The sequence below is a fragment of the Pinus tabuliformis genome, chromosome 9 (genome assembly GCF_031772625.1).
Source record: "Pinus tabuliformis cultivar Carrire ecotype Pingquan chromosome 9, CPIR1, whole genome shotgun sequence".
NCBI classification, from domain to species: domain Eukaryota; kingdom Viridiplantae; phylum Streptophyta; class Pinopsida; order Pinales; family Pinaceae; genus Pinus; species Pinus tabuliformis.
Window position 1 is genome coordinate 701,798,265 of NC_142307.1, and position 8,078 is coordinate 701,806,342.

Here is an 8,078-nt window from a genome sequence, read left to right on the forward strand (position 1 = left end):
GTACTTGCTTCAGCCCATACAAAGCCCTCTTGAATCTGCACACATGCGACTTATGATCGAAGGTCTCGAAGCCCTCTGGTTGCTCAATGTACACCTCCTCCTCAATCTTCCCATTAAGGGATGTTGCCTTCACATCCATCTGGTGGATCTTCCACCCCATCTGAGCTAATAGTGCGAACATTGATCTAATCGATGAGTACCTTTCTACGAGAGCAAAAGTCTCATCGTATTCGATCCTCTCGACCTGTGAGAAACCCCGGGCAACAAACCTTGCCTTATGTTTCTCAACACTACCATCGGCTACCTGCTTTACCTTGTAAAGCCATCTATAACTCACCACTGACTTACCCTTAGGCCTTGGGACAACATCTCACACACTGTTCTGAATGATAGAGTCGTACTCCTCTACCATTGCATCAACCCAGACTGGTTGCTGCACTGCCTCCTCGAATGAAGAAGGTTTGGTCTCTACACACTCCCCAACCAGGGCCATGTACCCAGTGTACCGCTCAGGCGACCTCCTCTATCTGCGCTGAGAAGATGGTTGTCCCACATTCTCCCGCGCATCCAGCTTCAACCTGTCAGCTTCCCTTGAGTGTTTCCGCCCATCTCTTGAAGTATCAGCATGAGTGTATGTCTCCACTCCCGGATCCTCTGCATGCGGATGCTCCGCATCAATATGAGGATCCTCCTCCTTAGGAATTGGAAGTTCCTCATCTGCATGCAACTCGAGCTCCCTCTCAAGTGATAAGTGCATGACTTTCTGCTCGTCAAACTTCAGATCCCTGCGTACCACAGTCCTCTTAGTGGAACGCAGGTACACCTGATAGTTGTGGGGTGTATTCGTGTACCCCAAAAGTATTCCCAACTCGGCTGTTGCAACTAGCTTCTTCCTGGCATCTTTGGTCACATGACAGTAAACTGATGATCCAAAGATTCGGAAGTGACTTACATCAGGTCGCTTCCCAGAATAGGCCTCCATAGGTATCTTCATTCCCAGTATATGGTGCGGGCTTCTGTTTTGCAAGTATATTGTTGTATTGCATGCTTCAGCCCACAAATGCAGTGGTAGGCTTTGGTCATGCAACATCGCTCGAGCTGCTCCCACAATCAATCTGTTCTTCCTTTCGGCCACCCCATTCTGCTGTGGGTTATGGGGTGCCGTTAATTCCCGTTTAATACCTTCTGCAACGCAAAATTCTTTAAACTGTTGGGAGACATGCTCTCCACCATTGTCGCTATGCAAGGATTTTATTTTCTTTCCAGATTCTTTTTCTGTCAAGGCTTTAAACTCACAAAACCTCAAGAAGTTCGGATCCTTCTTTTGCATAAAGTAGATCCAACATCTACGAGAAAAATCATCAATAAAAATAACATAGTACCTTTTTTTAGCGGTGGAGGCTGTAGAGAAAGGTCCACAAACATCTGAGTGAACTCGCTCCGGGATTTCTCTAGCTCTACTATCTCGATCTGGAAAGGAAGATTTCGCATACTTACCCAAGGTACAACCTTTGCATGTAGTCGTCTGCTCAAGTTTTCGCTTGGGTAATCTGGTAGAAATCTACTGCATGATCTTCAGGGCTCCATGGTGCAAGTGGCCTAGTCTTCTATGCCATAGCTCACCAACATCTTGGCTCTGCACCATCTCAGCTTTGGAGCTCAAAGCAGCACAATCGTCTACCTCCAGCTTTTAGAGATTCTTAACTCAAATCCCTATTCGCTTTGTCTGTCCAGTACCAATATGCATCAGGAATACCTTTCCTTTACTAAAGACTACATCATAACCTTTATCTTCTAGCATAGCGACAGACACAAGATTCTTCTTTAGACCTGGTACATACTTTACATTAGTCAGGGTGAGGGGAGCTCCATGCTCCCTCTGAAACACAACCGTACCTTCACCTAAAACACGGTACTTTCCATCATTGCCCATCTCGATCCGCATCTGGAGATCCTTCTCCTCCAAGGTACTGAAAAGATTCTTGTCACCTAACATGTGGAATGAAGCTCTACTGTCCAGGTACCACACACATCCCACCATCGATGAAACCATGCATGCGATAAGCGAGAAATCCAACTCAAACTATGAGGCCAGTGCCTCACCATCAAATCCCTTGGAGGAACCCTTCTTGGATTTCTTCTGTGGACAATTCGCAGCATAATGGCCCACTTCATGACAATGAAAGCATCACACTTTCGATTTGTCAATCTTCTTCCCTCCATGGGAAGAACCGGATTTGGGATGGGACGCCTTCCCTTTCCATTTCCTCATCTTACTTGCTAAGGCTAGATTTTCCTCATCTTCTTGCTTCGATGAGGATCCATCTCTGGTGCTTCTTTGTATTTCCTCCTGCATGAGATCCGACCAAAGTCATTCCCAATCTGGCAGTTTTTCTCTTCCATTAACCGAGTCTTGGTAGCTATGCCAGCTCTTAGGAAGACCGAGGAGTGCAAGACTCACCATGTCATCATCAATGGTCGTGATCCCTACACTTCCAAGCTCATCCCTGCAGGTGGTGAGCTTGTTCAGATATGTAGAGATCATGTCACCCTTTTCACACTTGATCTTATGAAGCTTGTCTTTCAGTGCCAACTTCCTCTGATCGTTGCTGTTCTGATATAAATCTTTCAATGTTTTCCACATTGAAAACGGAGTCTCCTTCCCATGGAGGCTCGAGACAATGTGGTCTCGAACTCCCTCCAGGAGGATTCTCCTTGCTCTAGCCACACATTTCTTCCATTCCGCCAGTTAAGTAGCATCAGTCGGCTTGGGGACTTCTTGATCAATGAAATCCTTTAGACCATTATCCTCTAATACTGCCTCCATGCGATCCTTCCAGGCTATATAATTCGAGCTACCATCAAGGGCATACTTGAGTCTTAAATCACTAAATGCCATGGGTGAAATAGAGATGTGATAAGAATTCTATTTCTATATTCAGGAACCAAACTTCTCCTTCTCCTTCTTGTATATTTTTCTTCGCCTTGATCACCCTTTCTCTGATACCATGTAGAAATTCCCTATGTAGATCAACAAATTATGCAATATACTAAAACACAATACAAGATCTAATTCTACAACACTTTACGGAAGCTTAATCGAATTGATCAAGAGAACACATATAACTGAGAATGAGAAATCAATCCCACATAACACAGAAGAAATATCACGGGGAAAGCCTCAGCCTAAAATCCCAACTCTGTATTATCATACAAGTGGAAATCTTGTTCAAGTTACAAAAAGAATCAGCTCTCAAGCTATCCTTCTCTCTTTGCAATCAAACAATACAGCTCACAAACTGAATAGACATTGTATATGTCCTCCTCAAGCCCTCCAAGCCTCCTATTTCCTTGCACTTTTTCTTGGGGTCCAATGAAGCCACTTGTGAATTGGCCTCATTACACTCACTAAAACCTCTGATCTAACTACGCAATCCTCAAGGAAAGAATTCCTTCTGCATGCAAGGAATATTCACAATGGAATATTCTAGCAACTGATAGTACAATGCCCCTCCATCTGATCTCAACTGAGTCTCTATCTAAACTGACATGCATGATTTATTTATGAGAGAATACTCTGTTATCTGAAGTGCAGTAGTTACATGCATGCAAGCATTAACTAACTGAACTTACATTAATTCAACAAATTGTTTGAATTAATCTAACTAGACTTGACTCAGTTAACTAAGTCAACTAATTACAACTCAATATTACAACTCATCCTTATCTCTTTAATTGATGGATAAATTCCTCAATTAATGGAGAAACTGTTGCATGTCCTCACATAGACTTCAAGTTTGATTTTTCTTAACTAATTAACTCAAGATTAATTAATTAATTATTTTACAAACTGTTGCTAAGATCAAATTCGAATTTTACTTCACTATTTTAGTTTAAAGATTGATTAAAATAGGAAGGTATCCCGAAATTCTATTTCTAGAATGTTATTTTTAGCACTTCCATTTTTCCATGCATTGTTGCTAAGATCAACACTGGCTGAACTACTATTTATAGCAGTGCTATTTTTAGCAATTCTATTTTTAGCATTTCTTGTTGCTATTTTCAACATAGTAGTAATCATAAGAAATTAAAAATTACATTGATAATAAAAATATATTAACCCATAATCTTACTTCACAAAAAAATTATTTGATTTAATATTACATTTTTTATCCATATATTCATTAAATAAAGACCTTTCAATAAACCTATTTAAAATCAAATTTTATAACATGTTCTTTACCAATTAAGAGAAAGTAAAACTAAAGTTAGCTGTTCATAGATTTTGTAATTAGTTAAGCTAATTATTCATACATTTAGAACATCAATTAACTTAAGAGGTCCATATCTATTTTATTTGGCATAGTGAAGAGAAAATTGAATTTGAATTTATTTTTAAATAAAAAAAGAATGGAAAATTCTGAATTTAGATATAAATATTTAATAAAACTTCCTTTAAATAAAATCTTATAGCATGTTACTTGAAAATTATGTGAAACTAGAATTAAGATTGGTCACTGAGTGAATTGGTTATACATTTTGATAATTAATTAATTTAAAAGTTATACATGGGGAAATTTAGAGCACTTAACATTTAGTGGATTGTAAACCAAATAACTTGTTGGCTTTGATTGCAGGAATCAAAGAGAGTTGAACCCATGATCAACCACAACTAGTAACAATATCAAAAAACTTCCTAACTCTAGACTAATTGAGCTAACTCTTAGGACTTTATCTCATTTTTGAAGGGAAAATTTAATTTATTTATTGTAAGTAAAAGGACTTTTATTACAATAGAGTTATAAAAATTACATTCATCAGAGCATTAGAGCTCAACAGTGATTGACCATGAACATGAGCTTGAAAGTAGGAAAACAAAAGATGAAGGTGTATATAAAGAGGTATTTTCTCACAAAGGAGAAACTAGGGAGCTTCCCTGCAGTTACATTCCAACAAAATGTATAAAACCATGACTAGCAGGAAAACACAACCTTGAAAGACCAACAACGCAAAACATACAACAAGACATGTAGCAACGCTACCTTGAAAAATTGTCAACAACAAATATCATTTAGGGGGGTCCTCTCGGACCACAGGGCATGATTTATAGTAGTTTAGGTCATTTGGGAGAGGGGGACCTAAGGAGGTTGGTTGGATGGAAGAGATTGGAAAGTCAAAGTGCCTTTGAAGATAACCGCTGATGTGGTTGCCTTGACCGTCAACTTGACTATTGAGACCATCACCTTTGCCACAAGAGGGACCTGGAATAGCAAAGCCAGGTCTTGATCACCGTGGAACTAGAAACATCGTGGTGAGGAGCTATGAGGCATGGCATGGGTGGCGTCTACGTGCACCAGAGAAAGTGAGGAATCATCCTCTCAAATTTTTCGAGGGCGATTTGGACCCTTGAAGGTCCATGACTAGAATTTGGGAAATTCAATGATATGTATATTTCACATGGTGTAAGTGGCATTCCAGGTCTAGAAATTTCCTTCCAACAACAAGTTGGTCTCTTCTTGGTCACGATACTGTTGTCCCAAGACATTGTGTAAGGCCAATAGATGGTCTCTAGAGACCCAAAGCTCGCACACCTTAACATTTGCAACCATTCTTATGAAATGGTGAGGAATTCCACAGTCAAAATGTTCATCCCTGTTCACATGCTAGGTAGGATGGGGAGGTCAACCTCGCCCATGGCCTCCTCAACTAGGCCTTCCTCACTCTCAAAATATATTTGTAGAGAAACCAAATATGAGGTCTGAAGCGATGTAGTGTAGCCACTTTCACACTACAATAGAAATCAATAACTACTGAAAAAATGTCCAACAATTTAATGAAGGGTGGAGGAATCAAGGTGCCAAATGGTTATTCCATGCGGTTAATGAACTTTAAGGGCTGGAGGGGGGTGGACTTGACACCACAACTGCTCTTCCTTCTAGATACATCTTGGGAAGTGGGCTTGATGCGTTACCAAATTCCCACCCAAGGTCTACATGATGGCTGTATTGAGTGGGAATGAAAGTTGGAGCTGTGGAATGAAGATAGATAGATAGATATTAAATCAATATCTTCTAAAAGAATGAAAAATAAAAAACACTAAATTTATATTTAAATATTTAGTCAAATTGTGTGATTCTTTAATTAAAAAATATGACTAAGATAAAATATTTGTAAATTTCTGCCATGTGGTGATTAATGTGAACTTTGAGGTGGTTGAGGACTTGACAACCATTGCCATGGGAGATAACTAAGCCTAATTTTCCAACCTTCCAAGGGGGTTTAATTACTCTGCCTTGTCCAATGTTCACATCAAGTCATATGGATTCACACAATCTTGTTGCACAAGAAGATCATGCCTCCATATAATTCAATGGGGGTAATTTCAGGGTGGCTTCTAGTGTTATGATGACCACCCCATTCTATCTACCATATAGTTATTATCCTTCTTTGTAATGGAATTCCTTTGTGACCCACCTCTCTTCAAATCTCCCCCCGTCAACCTCCTCTACTCTTTTTGCATGCTCTCTTAGGAGTTCATTTTATGGAGTTTCATTTCTTTGCCTCAAATTTCTCACCTATGTAGGTGGGTTAAATATTTTCTCTTCGACACATTCTCTCTAACCTTCGGATTTTTTGTCCTTCGACCTTGTGCATTGCTTTCTTTTTTTGTTTCCATGACTCGTCAAAAAGCCCACTATCATAGAGGAGGAGGGGCACATGGCCTGCCAAGATATATAGCTAGCTCAACATTATGGAGGATAGGAGTGACAAAGTTTCATGGATGCAGAATTGATGGAAGAACTTGCAACTTGGATATTGGACACTAGAAACATGGAAGGAAGGCATAACCAATACCTTTACACAACAGAGTTGTATTGGTAATTGAAGGCACTCTTAGGAAAACTTTTAATAGAAAGTTGTGACCCACAAGAGAAAATTACAACTAAGTTAGATGAGATGAAGCTACAATGGTTGGATATTGAAATTCCCCTCACATGTTGTTTTGGTTCTAGGTTCGTCGCAAGGAACAAATATCAAATATGCAACAGACCAAATCAAGGTGAAAACCTCACTTTCCTCTTGATTTTTGTATTCCAATATTTTATGCATTTAACTCTAGGACTATGTTTAGTAATCTATTTTGATTACGATGTCAAGGGACAACTCTGAATATTTCCTTTGATTGTTTTTTAATAATAAAATTTAGTAATTAAACTTGAAACATAAGAGCCATGGGATGATTTGCATCAGAAAGATTATAGGTTTTAGAGTCTCCATAAGCTTCCTTTCAACCAATAGAAAAACTAATGCAGGAGAATCTTCCCTTAATAAATTTCATTTCCTTAATTTTACCAAATGACCATGTAAATTCCTCAAATATGTTGAGATAGGTGTCATGATTCTAGGTTTATAGGTTGTTAGTTAGTTTTTGAGTTGGGCCAATTGGTCCTTTCCAATTGTAATCAGTCACAGTGAAAATTGTCAGGGAGTTAGAATAGGGACAATGGAAGTAGTTTATCCAACATATGTATGTTTGGGAGACAACTATAATTTTGTGGTTATGGTGGATTCTAGAATAGGCTATATATGGCCATTCAAGGGGGCTAGTTGGCAAGCAACCTCTCTCGGGTTGTTAAGAAAATATGTCATGTAAATGCACATGTATATATATGTGTGTTATGTAGAAGCAGAGAGGAGAGGTAGAAATTATAGAGAATCTAGAAGCATGCATATCTCAGGAGGATCTCGAGAGACTCTGAAGGTTGTATCATTCTCACTGTAAAAGTGTTTATGTGTTGACATGATAATTTTACAAATAATTTTCCTATGTGTCTCTTGAAGTTGTGCATTTGTAGAATAAATGTCTTGTTCCATTGTAAGTGACCATCATATTGTTTCATGAAATAGATGTTGAATGACCATGTAGGAATTGTGAGATGGAAAGGTAAGCGTCTTTGTAGTTTATGTGTACAAAGTGAGGCATTTGCTAGGTGATCGTGGAACTAGTACATAAATCAAATTGATGAGTGCACTCATGTGTCATGAGATCCCAACGTAAGGATCTATAGACTCCACTC